Source organism: Mustela nivalis, assembly GCF_964662115.1.
Source record: "Mustela nivalis genome assembly, chromosome: 8".
Taxonomy (NCBI): domain Eukaryota; kingdom Metazoa; phylum Chordata; class Mammalia; order Carnivora; family Mustelidae; genus Mustela; species Mustela nivalis.
Window position 1 is genome coordinate 72,158,541 of NC_139027.1, and position 23,758 is coordinate 72,182,298.

General features: G+C 39.6%; 1 long non-coding RNA gene across 3 annotated transcripts in view; it reads left to right on the forward strand.

Annotated features, from left to right (window-relative positions):
* Nucleotides 1-23,758, forward strand: part of LOC309872583 — an 81,005-nt gene that overhangs the window by 22,033 nt on the left and 35,214 nt on the right. The window lies entirely within an intron of this gene.

A 23,758-nucleotide genomic window follows, 5' to 3' on the forward strand; every position in this document is an offset into this window, starting at 1 on the left:
TTAAGGCAAAGAATATCTAACATATAGATAATAGGAAGTCCTCAAGAAAGAGAAATCAAGTTGAGGGAACAAAACAAACACTAAAAAACATTAATTCAAGAAAACTTTCCTAAAACAAAAAGAAAAAAAATTTAAATTGCATAGGGAATGAGTGCATTATGTATCTGAGAATCTCCACTCAGAACAACCAACATCAAGACATAATTTAGTAAAATTATTAGGTTTTATTTTTTTTTAAGATTTCACTTATTTATTTGAGAGGGAGGAAGAGAGAGAGAGAGAGAGAGAGATGCAGTGGGGGGAGGGGCAGAGGAAGAGGGGGAGAAAGAATCCCAAGCAGACTCCCTGCTGAGTGTGGAGCCTGACATAGAGCTCCATCTCATGACCCCAAAGTGATCACCTGAGCCAAAACCAAAAGTCAGACAATTAACTGAGCGAGCCAGGCATCCCAAATTATTGGACTTTAAAGAAAAAGGGATAAAAAGTTTTTAGACATCTAGGCAAAAGGAATGTGTGATTTATATGACAAACACAATTATATTATCATCAGTCTTGTCAACACTTTAATGCCAGACATAAATGGGGTAACATATTTAATCACTAAAAGAAACCAAATGTGAACCAAGGGTATATTTAACAAAACTGACCATCAGGTGTCAAAAGCACAAACAAATGTTTATCAACATGCAGGAATTTAGGGAATAGTACCCTCATTTTTCTCTTTGAGGAATCTACTAGAGATCAGGCTTTAGAGAACCAAAATAACTAGAGAGACATCGACATAAGACCTGCTCATGAGCATTGAACAAATAATTACATGTAGGACTCAGACTAAATAAGGGCTAAAAGGGAGAGTATGGTATGTAAAGGGTGTCTGACAATGGAGTTACCATACAACTATCAAAACTGAGAGAAGAAAAAAAACAAACTGAGAAGAGAATGGGAGAGGAATACATGAAAACCTTCTATCTTTCCTCAGTAATTATATTTTTCTGTGCCTATGATGTATATAACATGGGATCATGTAAATGGAAATTCTGGGATATTCAAATCGTCTATCACCCTCTGCCCTTGAAAACCCAGATTTTCCTGTGTGGAAGACTAAATGCAGGCAGGCTTAAACACAAAACCTGTAATCCTGAATTTGACTTGGAAATATCAATATTAATTCAGATGTATTTTATGTTTAAAATGCGTATTTCGGGGCACCTGGGTGGCTCAGCGGGTTAAACCTCTGCCTTCGGCTCAGGTCATGATCTCAGGGTCCTGGGATCGAGCCCTGCATCAGGCTCTCTGCTCAGCAGGGAGCCTGCTTCTCTCCCTCTCTCTGCCGACTTGTGATCTCTCTCTCTGTGTCAAATAAAAAAAAAAAAAATCTTTAAAATGTGTATTTCTCTGTATCTGTGTATTGTTTAATATGAAAACTTTTTTACAAGGAAGGTTTCTTTTTTTTTTTTTCTTATTCTAAAGATTTTGTTTATTTATTAGAGAGAGAGAGAGAGTGAAAGGGAGCACAATTGGCAGGGAGGGACAGAACCAGACTCCCCACTGATCAGGGAGCCAAATTCAGGGCTTGATCCCAGGACCCTGGGATCATGACCTGAGCTGAACACAGATGCTTAACCGACTGAGGCACCCAGGTGCCCCAGGGAGGTTTTCATTTTAAACTTTCTTATCTCTGTCCATTGAAGAACCCTAGAAACAATGACCAATCCTGTGGCCATGAGCATCCTTAGCAGCCAGCTTGTGGTCTTGAAATACCATGATGCCATTTCACTCTAAAAGAAATCTGAGGGGCACTTGGGTGGCTCAGTTAAATGACTGCCTTTAGCTCAGGTCATGATCCCAGGGGATCCCAGGCTCCCTGCTTCTCCCTCTCCTTCTACTGCTCTGCCTGCTTGTGCTCTTAGTTCTCTCTGTCAAATAAATAAAATCTTTAAAAAGGAATAAAAGAAATCTGAACTTCTTGAGGAAATGGCTGATTTCAGGTTTGGGGCAGTGTATTGGTTTGCTAGAGCTTCTGTAGCAAAATAGCATAAATGGAAGAAATTTATTGTCTCACAGTTCTGCAGGCTAGAAATCCAAAATCAAGGTATTGACAGGGTTGGCTCCTTCTGAGGGTCATGAGGGAAGGCTCTATTTCATGCCTTTTTTCTTAGCTTATAGGTGGCCATCTTTGCCTTATGCTTCTTCACAATGTCTTCTTTCTATATGTATTTTTGTAGTCCCTTTTCTTTATAAGGACATCAGTTAGATTAGGGACCACTATAACTACCTCAGTTTGGTTAATTACCTCTGCAAAGACCCTATCTCCAAATAAGGTCACATTCTGAGATACTGGGGGTTAAAACTTCAACATATGCATTGGGACTATAATTCAAATAATACAAGTAGTAACTATATAAAATGAACTTTAAATACCTTGTTATACTAAATAGTGAGGAAGTTCATTAAGATATCAGGATCATCGTGCTCTCTGCTCAGCAGGGAGCCTGCTTCCTCCTCTCTCTCTCTCTGCCTGCCTCTCTGCCTACTTGTGATCTCTCTCTGTCAAATAAATAAATAAAATCTTAAAAAAAAAAAAAAAAAAAGAAAAGATTATCAGGATCAGGCACCTGGATGGTTCATTCAGTTAAGCGTCTGCCTTTGGCTCAGGTCATGAGTCCAGGGTCCTGAGATTGAACCCCGAGTTGGGCTCCCTGCTCAGTGAGGAGTCTGCTTCTGCCTCTCTTTCTCTCTCTCTGCCCCTCCCCCCCCACTCAGGTGCTCTCTCTCAAATAAATAAATTAAATCTTTAAAAAATTAATTAAATCTAAAAAAAAAAAAAAAAATCAGGGTCATGTCCAAAGGCCAAGGAGCCAACCTAAAGAGTCTCCCAATGGCCAAAGAAAAGGTGGGGAAATTACAATTTGAGCTTCAAAGCTGATTTTATACATATATATATATAATTTATATTTCATATATTATTATGCATATTATTGCATATTATATGTTATATATTTTTATATGTAATAAATTGGTTTCCTTTTGAGGATGACAGGGAAATAATTCATTATAAGAACTGAATATAAAAGAATTAACTAGTTATTTATTTCCTATATGAACAATGCCATTGTGTTACTAAATAGTAAACAAGGGAAAACATCTTTTTATAGAAGTATTCCAACTAATAATTGAAAAAGAAATGATGGGGGTGCCAGGCTGGGTCAGTTGGTAGAGCATGAGACTTGCTCTCAGAATCATGAGGTTAAGCCCCACATTGGGTGTGGAGCCTTCTTAAAAAAAAAAAAAGAGAGAGAAAGAAAGAAAAAAGAAGCATTCCTGGATGGCTGTCGGTTAAGGGTCCAACTCTTGTTTTTCGTTCAGGTTATGATCTTGGGTTGATGGGATTGAGCCTCCATTGGGCTCCATACTTAGCTCAGAGTCTGCTAGAGATTCTCTCCCTCTCCTTCTCCCTCTCCTTCTACACCTACTGTCTCTCTCTTTCTCTCTCAAAATAAATAAATAAGTAATTTTTTTTAAAGTAAAGAAATGATAGGATTAGAGTTGCACCATTTTCCAATTCTTAGCAAATTAATGGATAGGCACTGAGCATTAGGAATCAGCTGACATCGCAAAAAGGGAGGCAACCCAACATGTGGCTCCAGCAAAAGAAAACCATCTTTCCATTCAGGTTACTCTAACAAAATGGCACAGACTGGGTGGCTTAGAACAGCGAAAATGTATTGCTCACCGGTATGGAGGCTCGAGGTCTGAGATCAGGGTGTCAGCATAGTTGGGTGAGGGCCCTCGTCTGGGTCGCAGACTTATCCTTGTATCTTCATATGGTGGAGGGGTCGGGGGAGTTCTGTGGGATCTCTTTTATAAGAACATGAATCCCATTCATGAGGACTCCTCTCTCATGACCTAATAATCTCCCAGAGGTCTCACCTATTAATACCATCACCTTTGGGGGTTAGGATTTCAAAACATGAATTTAGAGGGGACACAAACATTCAGTCCATACCATATAGTCTTCCCTAAGGATCCAAACATGAACTCGAGCATACCTCTGGGTACAGCTGCCAATGTGCAGGAAATGAAGAGGATGAAGAAACTTGTTGAACTGCCCTATGGGTACATAGTCAACAACATTTGGATTATAATTAAATAAATAAAGCTAAATAAAATAAAAATAAAGTTTTATATCCCCCCACCCCCACAAAATTAGAGTGTAGGAGAGTATATGGATTAAGTGGTCTAGGTTCTTCAACAGATAAGATGTGAAGAAAAGAATTGGAGGAGAAACCTATGCATTAAGAGACTTGCAATAGATCACTAAACAGTATCCCTGGGTTGCACACTTGGATATCTTATTATACTTGGGTAATATAAACATAAAGCAACGATTGCTTTAATCTTCAGAATAGCAGTTACTTTTGTCAACATAGGAGTTATCACTGGAATGGGTATATGGAGGGGCTTCTGGGTAGGGGGTTGGGGTGGCAGAGTAATATTTCCTGGCCTGGGTAGTGTTTATAAAGATGTTTGCCTTATAATGACTCATTAAGCTATATGCTTCGTGTGTTTTTCCTGTACCTGTTATGTTTCTCAGTAAAAAAGTTTGTTTTCTTTTTGGTTTGGTTTTGTTTTGGTTTAAGAGCTGAGCAAAACAAAGAGCTTTAGAAGAGCTCCATGCCATATGCTGCTTTCATTCCAGGATACTTGTCAGTGTCTTCCAGCAGTGCTACTGTGACCCCATTTCCCATTAAATTCAGCAAAGCCTGTTCTTGGGATAATAGGCAAACTCATTTCTGTCTACAACCTGGCTTACAGGCTGGGTAGGAAGAAAAGCAAGTGAGAGATCAGCAAAGTAGAAAAGAAAAACGTTTTGCCATCCAAGCATTTTCCTGCAAAAAAAATAAATTAAAAAAATATATATATACACACACACACATATATATAAAAAATAATATAAAACATTATATTTTATATAATATTATATTTTATATTATTTTATTATATAAACATATATAAATATAAATATTAAATATTAAATATAAATATAAAACTGGGAAAGCCCAGGTATAGAAATGGCAGCATTTAGTATAATAGTATCGTAACAGCTCTCTGAGAAACTACAGAATCCCTCACTGTCTGTTGAGGTTTATAGCTTCACTTCTTTCAAATTAGACAAAGTGGCTTCCATCCATTTGATCCATTGATCTTTTTTAAAGCTGCAGAGTCTACCTGGAGATCAGTTTGCACCCTAAATCAATCTTTAAGTTATCAGCAAGATCTCTCTGAAAGCTAACTTTCCTGAAGTACTCATTAAAACAAAGAACTAGAGTCCACTGTGTGAGCAGTAACACATTCCCTACAATGAGCGAAGAGGGCTATGAGCTCTGGATCAGACAACCTGCAAGTATTTATTGAGCACGGATTTTTCTATAAAGTCTTAATTTCAAATATGGGGCTGGATCCCCAAATATATGGTCACCATACCTATTTTATAAAATCATTCTTTCCCTTTCTTCCTCCAGTGTTAATGAAAACACTGCTGCCCTTGTAGGTAGATCTGACAGATGACTTAACTTTTTCTTAAATTTTTAAATTTTTAGAACGGGTCCAGGAGGTTCCAAGGATATGCCCAGAACCCCCAAGGTGCCATTTAGAAAAGAAGATTAAGCAGGCAGTTATTTAAATCCCGTCAGTTATTTAAGGGCCAGCTCAGCATCATCTCTCTGTTCTTCAAGCCCCTTGAAAGCTTTTTAAACTGAACTGCATAACCTAGTCTTTATTATTGCTGGTACTGTATATTGCTCTTCAACTGCTTTATGCTTATTAACTATGTGTCCTTATATGGTTACAAAGCTTCCTGAAGGCAGCAGTGATGTTTTAGGCTTTCTTGCACTCTGCATTGCATATAGAAAACACTCAGTACTGGGGTGCCTGGGTGGCTCAGTTGATTAAGTGTCTTTCTTAAGCTCGGGTCTTGATCCCAGGTTCCTGGGATTGAGCCTTGTGTTAGATTCTCTTGCCCCTCCCCCTGCTTGTACTTTCTCTCTCTCTCTCTCTCAAGTAAGTAAATAAAAATTTTTAAAGAAGAAGTTAAAAAACAAACTCTCAGTACTCACTGATTTCATTGACTGATCCTTTAATACTTCCATGTCACAGTATTTACCAAAGACTGACTATACGCTGCAGTTATATAGCTATGAGCAAGCATATGCTCTTGTGAAACTTCCATTTTAATAGTTGGAATAAGGGAAAAATCCCAGGATTCGTCTTTTACCCCCAAACTATGTACTCTAAAATGACTAACTTTCCCATAAGTAGCAGTCGCTAAACCACCCTTCGTCCAAAAAGAATTCCCAGCCCATTCTGCTGCTTAGTAGCAGGCAAATTAAAAGAAAAAACAAAACAGGTTCAGCAGGTATGAATTCTTTCTGATCGCTCTGCCTTTCAGGGAGGTACATTCTTCAAAAGTCAAGGAGAACCTTTCAAAATCCTGGGGTGGAAGGGGATTCACACAGTTTCCCTTTGACTACTGCACTTCTCTCCAGTACTTCCCCCAGACATATACTGATGGTTATATATCTGTACATTTATATATATGCATCTCTCTCTCTCTGGGGAGATTGTTATTTTTAAATCAGTAATCACCTTAGTACCCTTTGCCCTCTAGAGAGATTTTTCAAAGGCAGGAGGGTGCCAAAGCTGTAAACCTCTGCCTTTGTGATTCTCTTTTTGATGTTGGAGCTCTCTCACCACCTGCTCCTTTGGTCTAAGCAATTCCCAAGCTTCCACAAGCCTGGGAATTTGGCTACTTCTTAACCACAGTTTTTCATTTCATCAATTGTGTCAAAGTGGCAAATTTTATAGTCCTGGAACCATACTGATTTCTCAAAGTAAGTGTTTCCCTGATTTCATTTGTTTTGACAAAATAATCTTTTGATAGGAAAACTAAATACATTTCCTCCAAACTGCCCCAGATTTATTATACATATAGTATAAAAATGATAAAACTCTGTTCTTAAAAAAATTATAGTGCAGATTGATACACTTGGTCCTGTTGGGCTCCCTGCTCAGCAAGGAGCCTGCCTCTTCCTCTCCCTCTGCTGCTCCCCCTGCCTATGCTGTCTCAATCTCGATCTCTCTCAAATAAATAAATAAAATATTTTTTAAAAATCACCCAGGGTTGCTAACAGGTTGCTTACATGCAGTAAGTACAATAATACTTATTGAATGAATGAATTAAATTCACTTATTTTATCCACCATTCCCAGATACTTCATATCTAAAGAATGGATTATCTGTGAAGATAAGGAAACATGCTACTAACATAAATAATAGGATTATAACAAATCATGCATCATTGAAAAATAATATTGCTATGGTCAAAATTTAGTGCTTTAAGCAAAGGCTTGTAAATAATTGTTCACCCGTTTTTTTGTACATCATTTGAGTAATCCAATTATAGACAGATGGGAAGATAAAAGTTTCCCAGAAAGGAATAAGGATCTTTTTCTAGTGGAAATACACAAACATTCTAAGTACAAATGCAAAGTTTGTTCTAGGTGATCCATTCTTAATACCCAAAGAATTGCTGTCAGAGGTAGTATGTAGTATGCTGTGAGGTGGGGCTGAGTGTCTTTGAGGTGAATTCACGGGTTTTCGTGTGGGGTGATTGTTTTTATTTGTCCAAGTAGAAAGGGCACGTGGGAAGCAGATGGCTGTTAATCTGGCACAGAATGGCTCCAGATGATTGTACTGTTCCCAAGTTGAGCTCTGAGGAAGCTCAAACTAAGTTGGCTGTGGTCAGACAATTGGTGAAACTTATGGGGAACTGTGGAAAGTGTTTCCTACGTGTCCTCTGACCTGAACTTTATCCTGTAGGATCCCCTTCTCTAGATTTGTTTACCTCACAGGAGACTTTTGAAATGATACAGTCCTCCAGGATTAAAGGATTCTAGTCAAATAAAGTTCATGTCTCTTTTCCGTACCAGAAATTACAGAGAAAATATTGAAATTCCTTAGGTTTCCTCTTTATACATACAAATGGAAAAACAGTAATGCACTGGCCCTGTAGAGCCTTTATGTTAAGGTAAACAGCTGGTCTTACCAAAGCAGTTTCTCTAAGAGTAAATCATTTGGGTGGGGCGGCTGGGGACTAGGGCATAAGTTAGACAACCAGTTGAGTATTTCTATCTCTTGAAGAACTGATAACTTACAACCCTCAAAGGAAGCATAGGGCAATTAATTTTGGCTAATATGTTGCTACTAACCTATGAATTCAAGCTAGAATTTTCTCATATAACATATATGAAACAGCCAGCTTGCCTATTTCCACAATCCACAGAGCTATAGTATTCTTTCTAACTTGTCTAATAAATGAATGGAGCTCAAAGTTTAAGGACAGGAAGAATTTGAAACCTGACCAAGTCTTCAGATGGGATATATACTACTTATTGACTACTGAGATAATTGGAGATCAGTAAAAAACCAATGTGAATCAAAAGTTAAATAAAAAAATAAATAAATTTTTAAAAAAGTGAGTAAGTTAAGAAATAAGTCCATATGTTTATGTAAACAATAGATCTCTATGTACCTGTTCTTCTTGACCTATGTTGAGTCACATCTTCATTCATCTATTTAACAAATATTTACGAAGCTCCTACTATGTGACAGGCTCTGATAGGCACTGGGAACATGATAGTGATTAAAACAGATAAAAATTATGAGGCCTACACCCCAGTGTATTTTTTTACATTCTGCTTTAGTCATTTAAAGGCTAGTCAAAGGGAATGTCTCTCCTCTGACCTATTCCTCCTGCTCTCATGGAAGGGAGCCCTGGCTTCAGGAGCTAGAGGCCTAATCCCTAAGAGCTATTAGGAGTGGAAGGAAGTGCCTTAGGATTTCCTTCCCTGCCCCCGTGACTCTAAGTCTTCATTCACTTTGCTATGCCCTAAGCCTCCCAGTTTCCAAAATCTGGGGCAACGAACCACAAGCCTGTGTTTCTGCAGGATAGTGGTAACTAGCATTGGTTGACTACTTACCATGAGCTAGACTCACACTAAGTAGTTTACACACATTATCATGCTCAAACCTCCCAACCTGATGAGATAGGCACGGATACCACCACACAATAAGCTCTGAGTGGACATTTCTTGGGGGCAGGAAAACAGCACAGAGTTTTGGTTCTTGGGTCTAGGTTCAAAAGAGAGAAAGCATTTTTATATTGGTTATGCATTACTGTATATACTCCCAAGGTTACCCCAGATTTAGCAGCGGAAAACAACAAACTGTTACTATCTCATAGTTTCTGAAGGTCAGGAACTTGGGAGCAGCTTAGCCGTATGGCTCTGCTCAGGGTCTCATAAGGTTGTCTAGTGTCAGTGAGGGATGCAGTCACCTGAAGGCTTGACCAGACTATTGGATCTGTTTCCAAGATGGCTGACACATGCAGCTCTTGACACAAGCCTCAGTTCCTCACTGGCTGTTAGCAGAAGACCTCAGTTCCTTGTATCATCTATCTCCTCACATGGCTGCCTCAAGCCATGGTAGCTGGAATCCTCCAGAAAGACTAATCCAAGAGAGAGCATGGCAGAAGCCACAGTGTCTTTTTGTAACCTAGCCTCAGAATTAAGATTCTGTCACTTCTGCCATGTTCTATCCATCACATAGACCAACTCTGATATAATGTAGGAGAGAACTCCACCAGGGCATGCCTTCCTGGAGGTGTGGATTATTGGAAAACCATCTCATGTTCTGTTTGGGGATTATTAAAACCAATTGGGGATTATTATATCAGTTTTTATTTTAGTAGAAATTAGGTTGGTACCACTGTCAGACTGGCATGCTGAGGTTTTTTTATTTTTATTTTATAGATGTTAGGAACTTAGACATTTGCTCAAGGTAATACTACTATTAGTAGGAGAGAAGGATTCTGATGCCAGATGGCAGAGGTCAGTCTCCCAACCAGAACTCTATAAGGTCCTACCCTCCAAAGACAGACCATACTCTCATAATGCCTTCTAACCACCAGTCCGAAGCCAAGGAATAGGGGAGGGGGAGCCAAGGCCAAAAATGAGGTATAGCCTGAGTCCTACTCAAGATTCCCATGAGGATGTATATGGTAGAGCATCCTAGAAAACAGGAAGGTAAATATATGGTTAGATTATAAAAACACTCAGGACCAGAGATAGAGTGAGACAGTTAAAGAAAGAGATTTCCTGCTTCCAATGGGGTGATTGAGGTCTTCATTTCCTAACATGTGTGAAAGTGACATGAGAAATCTGGTATTGGTACAAAGTACTGCAAGGGTGCTTTTCCTTAATGCCAAATAATTAACCCAATAAAAGGAAAAGATACAGACACTTGCATTGGCAAGGTAAAAGAAACACAAATTACAGTCATTAATGTGAACCATTTGCCATTTGTGTCTGGCTAATATAACTACATCCAGGAATAAATGCAAGGAAAGCATGGATTCTGAAGTATAAGTAGGAGACTCTGAAAAGTTCTTTTATTGGATATTTCTCTTGGGACTGGCTCTGCCCTACATTCTCCTTCCAAAAATTAAATAGAAAGTACCTATTCCTCTTGAAAAATGATCTTTGCCCTAGAGATCCCATGGATAATGACCCAGAAGGGTACAGTCAGTCATACAAGAAATCTGTTAGAGGGGTGTCTGGGTAGCTCAGTTGGTTAAGTGCCTGCCTTCAGCTCAGGTCGTGATCTCTGGGTCCTGGGATTGAGTCCTGAGTTGGGCTCCTTGCTCAGTGGGGAGTCTGCTTCTCCCCCTCCAGCTCCCCCTGCTCATTCCCTCTATCTCTGTCAAATAAATCAACAGGGAGTCTGTTCCTCCTTCTGTCTTTCGTCCCACTTGTGCTCGCTCTCTCTCAAACAAATAAATGATCTTTTAAAAAGTAAATTCTGTTAGACATGATGCCAAATTAAGAAGCTTATGTGTGTCTTCCTCCTCTGCAAAACCTTCCTCGATGTTGCTGTGGTGGTCCAGATACTGCCTCTACCTCTTTTGCCCAAATGGGAGTTTGGATTAAGTGTGAAGAAGGAAAAGTTAGTCATTGGAAACCATGGAGGACTAGGAAGGTTGTACTGCCCTAGGGGTTGTTGTGGAACTCTTCCCAGTTATCCTCAGTGACCTGACTCCTTACCCTCTTTTCTTTTTTCTACAGGTTTAAAAAATTCAGCTTTTTTCTTTTTCTTTCTGACCTGTTAATACCTACTATACTTCTTGGTTCTCATTTTCCTCCAAGAGTGGTTGTAGAGTAGTATGTATCCCTTCCTTGCTGGGCACCAAAATAAGTACATAGGCCCTTTCAATCTTAAGGACTTTTTGAGGGGGGCATCATGGGGAAAAAGAGGGTCTAAAAAAATAACAACATGAAGAAGTTATGAAGTCTCCAAAAACCTTACACAGCATTTAACTTTATCCTTATCTGGTACCCAGAAGTGTAAATGGCTCTTTTTCTGCCTCTGAGGGTGGAGCTCTCATCAGAGCTCCTCCTTTCTACCTCTTCCCTCCCTTATCTTGTTCCCACAGACCCCTTCCTCCTTCCCTGGTGGCCTCACTTTCAAGATGTGTACAGTTTGTGTGTTGACACGAAGATATTCAAATACTCCCATATCCACAGAATCATTTACTGTCAGAGTCCCTCTGAGACCTCTCTCTCAATGCCTCTCTCATGCTACCTCAGACCTTTTATGATCTTAGCAGAGCATAAAAAACTGCAGTTGAGGGGAAGGGGACATTGGGAGTGGCAAAACTACAGACTTTGGGAAGACACGAAAGATAACATCATTCTTACTTTGCCATTTTGCTGAGGGCCCTTCATAACTGGTCTGAGTGCTTCTGGCCATGATCTCTGGGTGAAGCATTTCATAGACTGCTCTAAATGGGTGTTCTCTGAAACTGTGAATGTGAGTCTGGACACTGCAGATACTGAAGTGTGAATCAGAGGAATCCAGTCTGGCATAACCAGGAAGCTACTATAGGACAGACCAGTTACCTGCCACTATGAGGTAATATCACACACAAGGATAAAACTTGATAGCCTTGGTTTACTAAATGGGCATTAAAAAAAAATAGTCATTTTGGGGGGGTGCCTGGATAGCTCAGGCAGTTAAATGTCTGCCTTGGGTTCAAGTCCTGATCCTGGGGTCCTGGGATCCAGCCCTAGGTTCGGCTGCCTGCTCAGCTGGGAGTCTGCTTCTCCCTCTTTCTCTGCCCCTCCCCCTGGTTACGTTCTCTCACTCTGTCTGTCTCAAATAAATAAATAAAATTTAAAAAAAATACTAGTCATTTTTTTATAGTGGGAGGGTGAGTACATTCAAAGTCATCTTATAAAAATGTCTCCAATTCTTGGTGTGCTTAAAGCATTCAACAAAAAGAGATTCAACAAAGGGTAGAAACTGGAAGCTGAATATTGATAGTATCTCAAAGGACTCAGAAATCGTTGGGTAACTCAGGTATAGCTTATTAATAGTTCAGGCTTTAGTGATATGAAATACGCTTTATGGGACACGTCTCTTGAAGGTCACTCGTACAGCTTAATTTCTCATTTATATTTAAACGACGTGGTCCTAGTGCTGAGTGCCTCTCGGCATCATCAGTGATAACTGAGCCTGGTCTCCTTAGTACCCTTGATTTCTTGCCCCTCTCCATAGGGGCAGTTATATTCTACACCCAGTCCCAGGAGAGAAAACAAATGCAGGTTCGGGGACCAAAAGTATTCATGATAATAGATAAACTACTTGGAGGCATTTTACAGAAGTAATTTTGTATCCTGAAAGCTATTTAATTTGGGGCATATTTTTATGAGATAAGATTTCTGTATGGTATGTATGCTTAAGTTAAAAATTGATCTTAAACTTGAAAGATTAAAAAAACCCTACATTGGAGAAGGCAGCTGATGACATAATAGTTTGGAGAAGTTAAAAAAAAAAGAAAAACAGGTCAAAAAAGAAAACACAGGGGTGCCTGTTTGGCTTATTTGGTAGAACGTGCAACTCTTGATCCTGGGGTTGTGTGTTCAAGCCCCATTTTGGGTGTGGAGAATACTTAAAAATAAGATCTTAAAAAGAAAAGAAAAAAAGACAAGAAAACCCACTGGAGAATTTTGAGAAACTCCAGATGGATTTGAACTTGTTGATGGAAGCAGGGAGCAATATGACAGATTAGGTCTGACTCGAGTATACATAATTTTCAAAAGAAACTTAGGAATTCTCAGATAAGCTAAATTGCTGAAAGAAGGAAGGACCTCTAGAATTTATGATTCTCTGTGCATGAGTTTTTTTTTTTTTTTAAGATTTTATTTATTTCTTTGTCAGAGAGAGAGTGAATGAGAGCAAGCACAGGCAGACAGAGTGGAAGGAAGAGTCAGAGGGAGAAGCAGGCTCCCTGTGGAGCAAGGAGCCCGATGTGGGACTCGATCCCAGGACGCTGGGATCATGACCTGAGCCGAAGGCAGCCGCTTAACCAACTGAGCCACCCAGGTGTCCCTGTGCATGAGTTTTGAAGAACGATTTATAAGTGTGGAACAGTCCTATGGGTAAAATGGGGGCAATGAACTTGTTGCCCTGTGCAAGATAGCTGGACTTCTGTTCTTATCCAGCCACATGGAAATGGTTATGGTTCCCTGAATACTCCCTGTTATGGATTCCGCCCCCTGTATCCCCATCCCATTGTTATCGACCCTTTTGGTTTCTCATAGCATTGTATGAGCGTTGTATCCTTCTGTGGTAGTTGACACAGTTTAAAATTAATTTATTTGTTTGAAAATTTGATTGTCTCACTTCATCATACTACAAATTTCAAAAACAGGGACTAAGACTGTTTCATTTAGAATTGTGTCTCCAATGCCTTCCAAGTACAAGGTATCTATCTAGTAGTAATGAGTAAATATTTTTGAACAAATGAGCCTTTGTATATTTTTTATTTTTTGTTTTTGTTTTTATTTTTTTTGTCTGCTTTGAATGTCTTTCCAGTTTCTTTTTGGCTGATGATCTGATATTTATGTTTTCCAAAACCTAGCTTATATTACTACTCTAAAATACTGCTCCTTTAGAGGTAATTATGGCCTCATTTCTCTGTACATCTTCTAGGCATCTGGATTGCTATACTCACAATATTGTCCTGCAATTGTTTGTTTACATGGCTCTCTTAACTATGAGCTCCTTAAGTCCGGTGACTGGGTCTTCTTCTTCTTTTTATTCCCAGTACCCAGTGGCATTAGTAGATGTTCATAGATATTTGGAAATTGAAGTAATAAGTGAAGCTTATGTTTTCTGACCACTTTAACAAAGGAGAAGTCCTTTTAAGGACATGGCGAGCTGTATGTCCATAGCTCAGTGAAGGTGCAGGACACTAACGATGCTCCCAGGTAACACAGGTGTTGTTTCCCCTTACTTTAGAAACTTGCTACTTTCTCCCTCACTCTTGTGGCCCAAATGGAGTTTTGCAGGCCACTGTCTATGATACAAGTCAAGAGAGTCCATACATCTCTCTTGGGCAGGGGGCAGGGAAGAGTGCCTGAGTGGCTCAGTCAGTTAAGCATCTGACTCTTGATTTCTGCTCAGGTCATGATCTCAGGGTCCTGGGATCCAGCCTCCTGTTGGCACTCCACTCAATGTGGAGTCTGCTTGGGATTCTCTCTCTCCCTCTCCCTTGTCCACCCACGCCCACTCTCACACTCTCTATCTTTCTCTAGAATGAATTTTAAAAATCCTTAAAGGGAAAAAAAAAAAGAATCTCTGTAGGTTTTCTTCCTTCAATAGCTGAGTAATGGATAGCAGTTCTTTCCTCTCTGTTAGTATTAATGTCAAGGTATGAGCACAAGTTATTCCCCACTACTTGAAGAATATAGCCATCTCTTGAGAGTCCTGAGAGGATCAGGTGTCTACATCTAGTAAGATTCAGCCATCCCTGCTCTCTCAGGGGTTTGGTTTTATAAGCAAGTACATTCCCTTTTGGATTAAACCTGTGAAGTTGTAAGGCTTACTAGCAGGCAGAGGTTCACCTCTCTACTACTGTTGGTCTTCTTTTCCCATTCTTCTCCCAACCACTACTCTAAAAACTTCTTGAACAAATAATAATACCTGTGAGATAATAGTGTGTGTGTGTGTGTGTGTATATATATATATATATATATATATATATATATATATATATATATATTACTGCCCCAATTCCCAGCACAGAGTTCCTAAAAGCCTTGTAATTTAAAACTAAATGATAAGAGTAGTAAGAGCACCCTTTGTTCTAATATTTGGTCTTTGACCCCCATTCTTGACAAAGAATTCCTAAATTCCTAAATTCCCTTGGAATTTCCTTGGTGACACCAGTAACTCTTGGTGGGCTCCTGGATCCAGGCTGGCCACTAGAAATACCAAGCAATGATTAGAAGCTTGGCATCTTTAGCCGCACCTCCCATTCTCCAGAGAAGGGAGAGGGCCTGGAAAGAAGTTAATAATTGATCATGCCTCCGTGATGAAGTCTCTGTAAAAATCCCAAAAGTATGGGATTCTGAAAGCTTCCAGGTCAGTGAACACATCCATGTATGGGGAGGGTGACATACCCCGATTCCACAGGGACAGCAGCTCCTGCTCTGAGGATCCTCCTAGACCTTGCCCTATGTATCTTGTCATCTGGCTCTTCATCTGTATCTTTTATTACATCTTTTAGTAATCAGGTAAACCTAAGTAAGTGTTTTCCGAGTTCTGTGAGCTGCTCTAGCAAATAATTGAATCCAGTGGGAAGAGGCCATGGGATTCTCCATTTGTAGCCAAGTCAGACAGAAGTTGTGGGCAACCTAGGGACCCACTTGTGTTTGGCATCTGAAGGGGGGACAGTCTTGTGGGACTGATCCCTCTACATGTGGGATTGGAGGCTATCTCCGGTAGATAGTATCAGAATGCAATTAAACTGTAGGTCACTCAGCTGATGTCACACAATTGCTTGGTGAGGGAAAACACACCCTGCACATCTGGCATCAGAAGTGCTCTGAGTATGGGGGAGTGCCTGGCTTGCTCAGTTGGTAGAGTGTGTGACTCTTGATCTCAAGGTTGTAGGTTTGAGCCCCACATTGGGTGTAGAGATTACTTTAAAATAAAATTGTAAAAAAAAGAGAAGTGTTTTGAGTGTGGTAGTGGTGTGAGAGTAAAGAAGAAACACAGGAAGAAAGACTGGGTTGTTTTTTAAAAAACGACATCCATTGGAAGACTTCTGGTTTTCAGAGGACCAAATAAAGATGGTTCTGCCTCCCACCTCCCTCCCTTTTCTCACAAGAGTTGCCTTTAAACAGTAAGAAAAAAAAAGAAAGAAAGAAACACAGAGTTTATCTTTAATAAAACTGAGAGACAGTTGTGACTCTGAGAGGAAGATGGTCAAAGTAAAGTCCCAGTGCCAGACCATCTTGATCAGAAGGAGCTGATTCATTTGACCCAACTGCAGTAAGGCTCAGGTATTGGTGGCACCATGTTCCTGGAAGACAGAGGCAAGGGAGTGGAATGGGGACTGTTTAAGAGTATGTAAGGAATAGGGGCGCCTGGGTGGCTCAGTGGATTAAGCCGCTGCCTTTGGCTCAGGTCATGATCTCAGGGTCCTGGGATCGAGTCCCGCATCAGGCTCTCTGCTCAGCAGGGGGCCTGCTTCCCTCTCTCTCTCTCTGCCTGCCTCTCTCTCCATCTACTTGTGATCTCTCTCTGTCAAATAAATAAATAAAATCTTTAAAAAAATTAAAAAAAAAAAGAGTATGAAAGGAATAGCTAGACCCGTAGGTTCCCATGCATTCTACAAGGGGCTAACTTTCCCCATGCTCAGAGATGAGAGTCGAGTCTCTGGAGAAGTCAAACTAGAAAGTTTCAGGAAATCAGTTACAGAGGAGAGCTGGCAGTGAGGTATAAGAGTCTGAAAAGAGGGAAATGAGGACTTCAGTGTCAAGTTCTAATGGCACTTCCCCTCCTCCTCCCATGGGAGAGACTCAGCTCAGACCTACCTATACTAAAATTTAGGGACACCAAACGAAAAAGTTGGCTATCCACCTCCTTGTATTACATTTCACTAGAATATAAACCCATCTTCAAATAAACAACTGCGAAACAGCTTTTAAGTATCTCATTTTAAGTTATAAATGGGTAGACTAAGATCAGTGGAGATTCGAGGAAAACCTCCAATATGGAAGTTAGAAACTAGAACAGTAACAACAGCAACAACTCAGAGAGGAAAAAACCTTTTAGAGAGAAAAAAATCATTCCACAGGATTGGGTAAAAAGACTAACACCAAATTTCTCAACAACATAGCTAGAAGCTAAGGGAGTAATCTATTAAAAATCTGAGTAAAACTTATGGGGTGCCTGGCTCTGGCTGGTTCAGTAGCCTTGATCTTGAGGTTGTGAGTTAAGGCCCCATGTTGGGTATAGAGATTACTTAAAAAAAAAAAAAAATTAAAAAAAAAAGAAAGAAAAAGCCCGGGTAAAATTTATTTTCAGCCTGGAGTTTTATACCCATGCACCCAAACAAACCATTGATTATGTGTAAGGATAGGATATACACATTTTCATACAGGCAAAATCTCAAAAAGATATTCCATTCACATATCCTTTCTCAAGAAATCACTAGATGATATGTTCCACCAAATGAAGAAATAAGCCAAGAAAGAGCACAGTGGATTCAGGGAAGAAGGGATCCAAGACTGGAGTAAGAAGTCACCATGTAAGTTAAGTGGGATGGAGGGCTCCAGGAAGGATGCTGTCAGGGGGGAACAAAACAGAGCTACTAGATTATCTAACAGGTTCGGTCATATGAGAATTTTTAGTGAGAAGCATTTTCTAGAACTGTCGGTGGGTATGGAAACACAATTTGTTCAATGAAATGAAATCTGAGGAAAGGACAAAATAAAGGCAGTTATCAACTTCAGGACAAGCTAAAAGACAGAAAGAAAAGAAAACTAAAAGAAAGACAAGCTAAAAGAAAGAAAATGCAATCATTGTTCTTGACTCATTGGCAAACAGTACTTACAGTCCTATTAATTAACACTGAATATGGATTCAGCCAAAAAATATGACACAACTATGTTGGGGGGTAAGGGAAGGGGCAGAGGAAGAATGCTAATTGCCTTGCCTGCAATGAAAGAAAATCAATAGATAATATCTAACTTGATGACTGAGAGGATCACATGCTGAGAATCTTGGAGGCAAATAGAAACAACTATAAAAGCTGGAAATGATTGTGTCTGTAAAATAGCGTGGTGAGGGTGGAATGGAACTGTGTGAAAATATTGTTGGTTTTTTGTTATAGGCTTTGGGGCACTATGTGACCTTTTAAATTATGTGCATATATTGCTTTGATAAGTAAAAATTAGTTTAAAAATGTCAAGGGACACCAAATTATTACACAGCTCAGTTGCCCGCGTGTGGCATTATGGCTCTGCTTTTATGCTTGAAGGATTGAAGATGTGATCAGAGAGTGGGTCAGAGAATGGGTCATGAAGGGCCTCATGTGCCAACCCAAAGAGCTTGAATTTTATTGTACAGGGAATGGAGAGGCTTCAGGGATCTTAAACAATGGAATAATAGGATCAGACATGCTCTCTGAGCATTAGCTTCCTAGACCAGGTTGGCTTGGGAAGGACTATAATGGCACTTTTTCCCTCACCAACATTTTATTATGAACAATTTAAAATGTTTTAGTTATTAGCTTTAAATTTCTATTTATTTATTTTACTATTTTTATTATACATTATTAAATAATTATAAATTATTTAAATTTATGATGAAAAATTTTCAGAAAAATTGGCTTATGCCGCAAACATTCATATGACTACCTACATTCTATGATTAACATTTTACCGTATTTGCCTTCTCACATAATGTCCCATCTGTCTATTCCTCTGTCCACCCATCAATCCAGCTGATACTTTTGATACATTTAGAGACATCAATATATTTCATCTCTTAACACTTCAGCATGTATATCATTTATGAGAATTCTTTTTACAGAAGAGGAAAGTATAGACTGTGGAATCAGATAGACCTATTTCAATCTCAGATAATAATTTTGCTGTTAGATTATTCAATGTAACAGTTTGTTTGGGGGTCTTCATTTTAAAGAAAGAGTAGAATTATAATTGCTTATTCCTTGACTTTCACTCGCACAAAATTGTATCTACATTGGTATAACCTACTTTTTAAAATGTTCTTCAGTAACGTAAACATTTATTTTTCTAGTTAAATAATTACCCCCATGGTAATTATCAATTTCCAATACTAGTTCTAGACTATTAGCCTTGTATGTCAACCTCAGAGATCCTAGAATCTTGATCATTTTCTCTGCCAAAGAGGAGAAGGAGTGCAATCCTCTTAGTGAGAGTTACCACCACTGTCCAACATACTGTCAGAGAGAATCTGCCTCAGTTTCCTGTGAAATAAGCCTTTGATCTTGGAAGATGATAGTGTTTACTCAGAACAGGAAATGAGCTCTTAGATGCCTTTGGGAACACTAATTGCAAGGAGTTAATAATTTATCTTTAACAGTTTTCAACAAATACTTATTGAGGGAAATCTTATCAAAATATTACAAACTCTTGAGTCTGGTTCATTCTGTCGACCACATGTTTAATAAATGAATTCAGCTTTAATAATTTCAGGAAATGGAAGCTTATCTATTCAGCCACTATCTCTTGATTCTAGAATGCAGAGATACAGGGATCTTGTCCTCAAGGTATACTCTGTCTAGTGGGAAATAATACAGGGAAAAAAACTAAAACAAACAAACAAACCCAAACAGTAGAGAGTGATAAATAGCATTAACAGATGCTTCAAATGTAATAGAATCAAAGCACATAAGTGGGACCAGTTTTGCTGTCATGGATCAAGGAAGCCTTTCGGAGAATGGCATACTTGTGTTGTAAAGGAAAGGCCTTGAAAAACCTCACCTAACATAACTTGAGTTTTCAAACTGTTTTATATAATGGAAATGTCGTCTTATAACTTTTTATTCAACATCTACTGGGGACTGCTCTGTGCCAGGCACTGGCCGTGGTTCTGAGAATATAGCTGTGAGCTGGGGAGATCTTTGCTCAAGTCTAGAGGTGAGACAGACACTGAGGAAGTTAAGTGTAACTGGGAAGAACATTGTGATGGACAAAGAGAAGGGTCTGTAGCAGAGGGGACCAGCTCTAGCCCAGGGGGGAGGCATGAGCACACAGCTGAGCACTTAGATGTTTGCCTGGTCAGTGCGAGTTCTATGTTCCCTTTGAAAGCGCAGTCATCCTCACAGTTATTCTGCATCCTCTATAGGGCCTCCACCATGGACCAGGGCTGTAGTTAGCAGCTCAGAAGCCACAGCCTGTATGAGTCTTTATGCTCAGGAAGGCACTTTTGGATCTTCACCATTCTGAAAATAATCTATAGTTTCATGGAGTGCCATAGAGTGTTCTGATTACATTCCTCCAAAGAGTTTTTACTGAGTGTTTATTAAAGTCTTGCCTGGTTAAGGACGTGAGACTGTAGGTCCTGAAATCACTTAATTTCACATTGCGGAAGTCCTGTGCTTGAAACTCTAACTCTAGCCAGCAATCTTACAAATGCCCATCATTGGTCACTGTCGGACAGATATTCACCGTGATTTTTATGGAAGGTGGGTAAGAGGTGCCATCACAGCCATCAAGGATGTATATTATAGAAGCTCTTCCACTAATTCCCACCTTACAAAATTAGACAGATATAACCAAAGTCCATGCCAGAACAAAAACCAGTTAACTCTGACACCAAAAGATGGCATCAGTAGGAGTGAATGTACTATGAGCCTTCCTGTTACATTTGTATACTTAATAAGTGCTTGCAAAATTCATTGAAAACAAAGTCAGTTTTCCAAAATCCCAGAAACAAAGATGTAGCATCAGAGCTGGGAGGGATCTCAATGGTCATCTAGTCTAGATTTTGCCAACCAGTAGATTTTAAAGCTCTATCTGGTAACTGTAACCAAGACATTAACCAAGATGAACCTCTTAGACTCTTGTCAATGTCTCTGATTTTCCTGGAACCCTCACCAAGGAGTATAGCTGTGTTGATAGCCCCACGGCCATATTCCAACTTTACTTCTCTTCACATTCATTCAGTGGTTCCAGTGTCAGCACCCATCCCAAACCTGCTCTTCCTACAAGCTTTCCATCCTAGTCAGTGGCAGCTTGATGCTTCTACTAGCTCAGGCCAACAATTTGGTTGTCATTTATAACTATTTTACTTTCTTCCGCACTTGCTCTCCAGTCTCTCCAACAATCTTGTTGATTCCATCTTCAACATATATCTAGAACATGACTTCACTTGCTGCTATCCCAATCCAAGCCATCATGAGTTTCTCCTGAATTGTTGCAGTAGTCCCCTACTTGGAGACATCATTTCTACCTTTGCCCCTTCCAGTCTTCTCAACAGAGCAGACAAAATGATTACTTTAAAACCTTAGGTCATCTCATTCCTCTAATCAAAGTCCTCTAGTGGCTTCCATCTCACATAGTGTACATGCCAATGGCCTTACTATGGCCTCAAATGACCTGCATGATGGGAGATCTTCCCCTTTCTCCTCCTGCTCCCACCACTTTGTCCTCCTAATGCATGTGGCACTTTCCCACCTCAAGAACTTGTCACTTGCTCTTCCCTTGGCCTCCACTTCTTCCTGCAGGGATCCTTTCCTCTCTGTCTTCGTCCTCTGCTCACAGGCTTCTGCATCATTGAAGCCTTCCCAGCACCATACTAGTGACATCCTTTCCCTCATCCCAAACCTTTCTTTTTCCCCTACTCTGTTGTTCTCCAGAGCATTTACCACAGTCCAATAGACTGTGCTTTGCTTGTCTACATATTTATTGATTATCTCTACCTGAACTTCATGACACAGAGACTTTATTTTGTTCACTTCCATATTTCTAGCACATAGAACTCTACCTGTCACCTAATACTTAATAAGCATTTGTTGGATACATAATACATAAATTGTAACTTTATTGCTATAAATATTATTACTAATATTGTTATGATAATTCAGATTTTTCCTTTGTTCACCCTTTAAGACTCTACTTAGGAATTCCAAATTCTAAAAAGTTTTCTTTGTTTTCAAGATGGTGTTAGAAGTCTCTTCTCTGAGCTACCATAGCAACCTGAGCATGTCTCCATCGGAGCTCTGATCACATGACAATGTCTGTTTACCTAGGGAACTTCCCTACCACTGGCCTGGGAGTGGGATGTAGTATCTTTAATCAGAACTTCCTAGGACTTCACACAGTGTTTGGCTCAGGTTAAGCCTATAGCTGTTTGAAGGAAGGAAGGAAAAAGGGGTCAATTAAAAAAGAAAAGAAGGGGGACTCCTGGGTGGCTCAGTTGGTTAAGCCACCGCCTTCAGCTCAGGTCATGATCCCAGGGTCCTGGGACCAAGTCCCGCGTTGGGCTCCTTGCTTGGCAGGGGGCATGCTTCTCTCTCTGCCTCTGCCTACCACTCTGCCTGCTTGTGCGTGCTCTCTCTCTCTCTCTCTCTGATAAATAAAATCTTTAAAAAAAAAATAGACAGAAAATTCACAAATTTTCTTAGAAATCAGTAGTAAGTGTTTGGTAGATAAAATTTTTTAAAAATGGCCATGTTGAGAATAAGAGTAGAAATATGAAGTACCTAGGTGTAAGTTTTGTAGTATTTCTGTGTATACTCTTATGAAATCCAATAAACACAAAAATACTTTAGTGACCTTTTGAAAAAAAGAAGTGAATACAACTGGAGTATACTATGTTCTGGTGGGAAAATTGAGTACTATTAACATTTAAACAAATCATCTTTTAAAAATAAATAAATATCTTTAATTTAAAAAAAGGAAGGAATAAAAGGAAGAATGGATGGAAAATAGACTGTAATTTTCATTTCCAGTAAAAAAAGAAAGAACTCTGGGGCACCTGGTGGCTGTCAGTGAAGCATCTGCCTTGGGTTCAGGTCATGACCTTGGGGTCCTGGGATCAAGCCCACTTTGGGCTCCTTGCTCAGAAGGGAGTCTACTTTTCCCTCTCCCTCTGCCCCTGCTCATGCTCGCTTGTGCTCTCTCTCTCTCTGTCTCTCTCAAAAATAAACAAACAAACAAACAAACAAACAAATAAATAAAATCTTTAAAAAAAAATAGAACCTGTTACAAATTCAGTTAACACACTTGAGGGATAATGCAGACCTCCTTTTTGAAAAGTGTGCTGAAGTCCATAGAACAAAAGCCACACCATCTTAACAGTTCAGTGACATCAGTACATTCACAATTATTTTGTTTTTAGTATATTTACATTTTTGTGCAACCATTACCACCATCCATCTCCAGAATGCTTTCCTCCTGTACACCTGAATCTCTGTACTTGTTAGATGCTAACTCCCCATTTTCCCCTGCCCCCAACCCTTGGCAGCCACTATCCGACTTTCTAAGTCTGTGATTACTCTAGGTACCTCTTGTAAGTAGAATCACACAGTATTCGTTCTTTTATGACTGGTTTATTTCACTTAGCATAATGTCCTCAGAAGGTCCACGTTGCAGCATCTGTCAGAACTGAATTCCTTTTTAAGGTGGAATAAAGTTCTGTTGAATGTATGTACCACATTTGTTTATCCATTCATCTGTCCATGGGCACTTGTGTTGTTTCCACCTTTTGGCTATTGTGAATAACATTGCTAAGAGCATGGGTATACAGAAGTTCTTGCTTTCACTTCTTTTGCGTATATACCCAGAAGTGGAATTGCTAA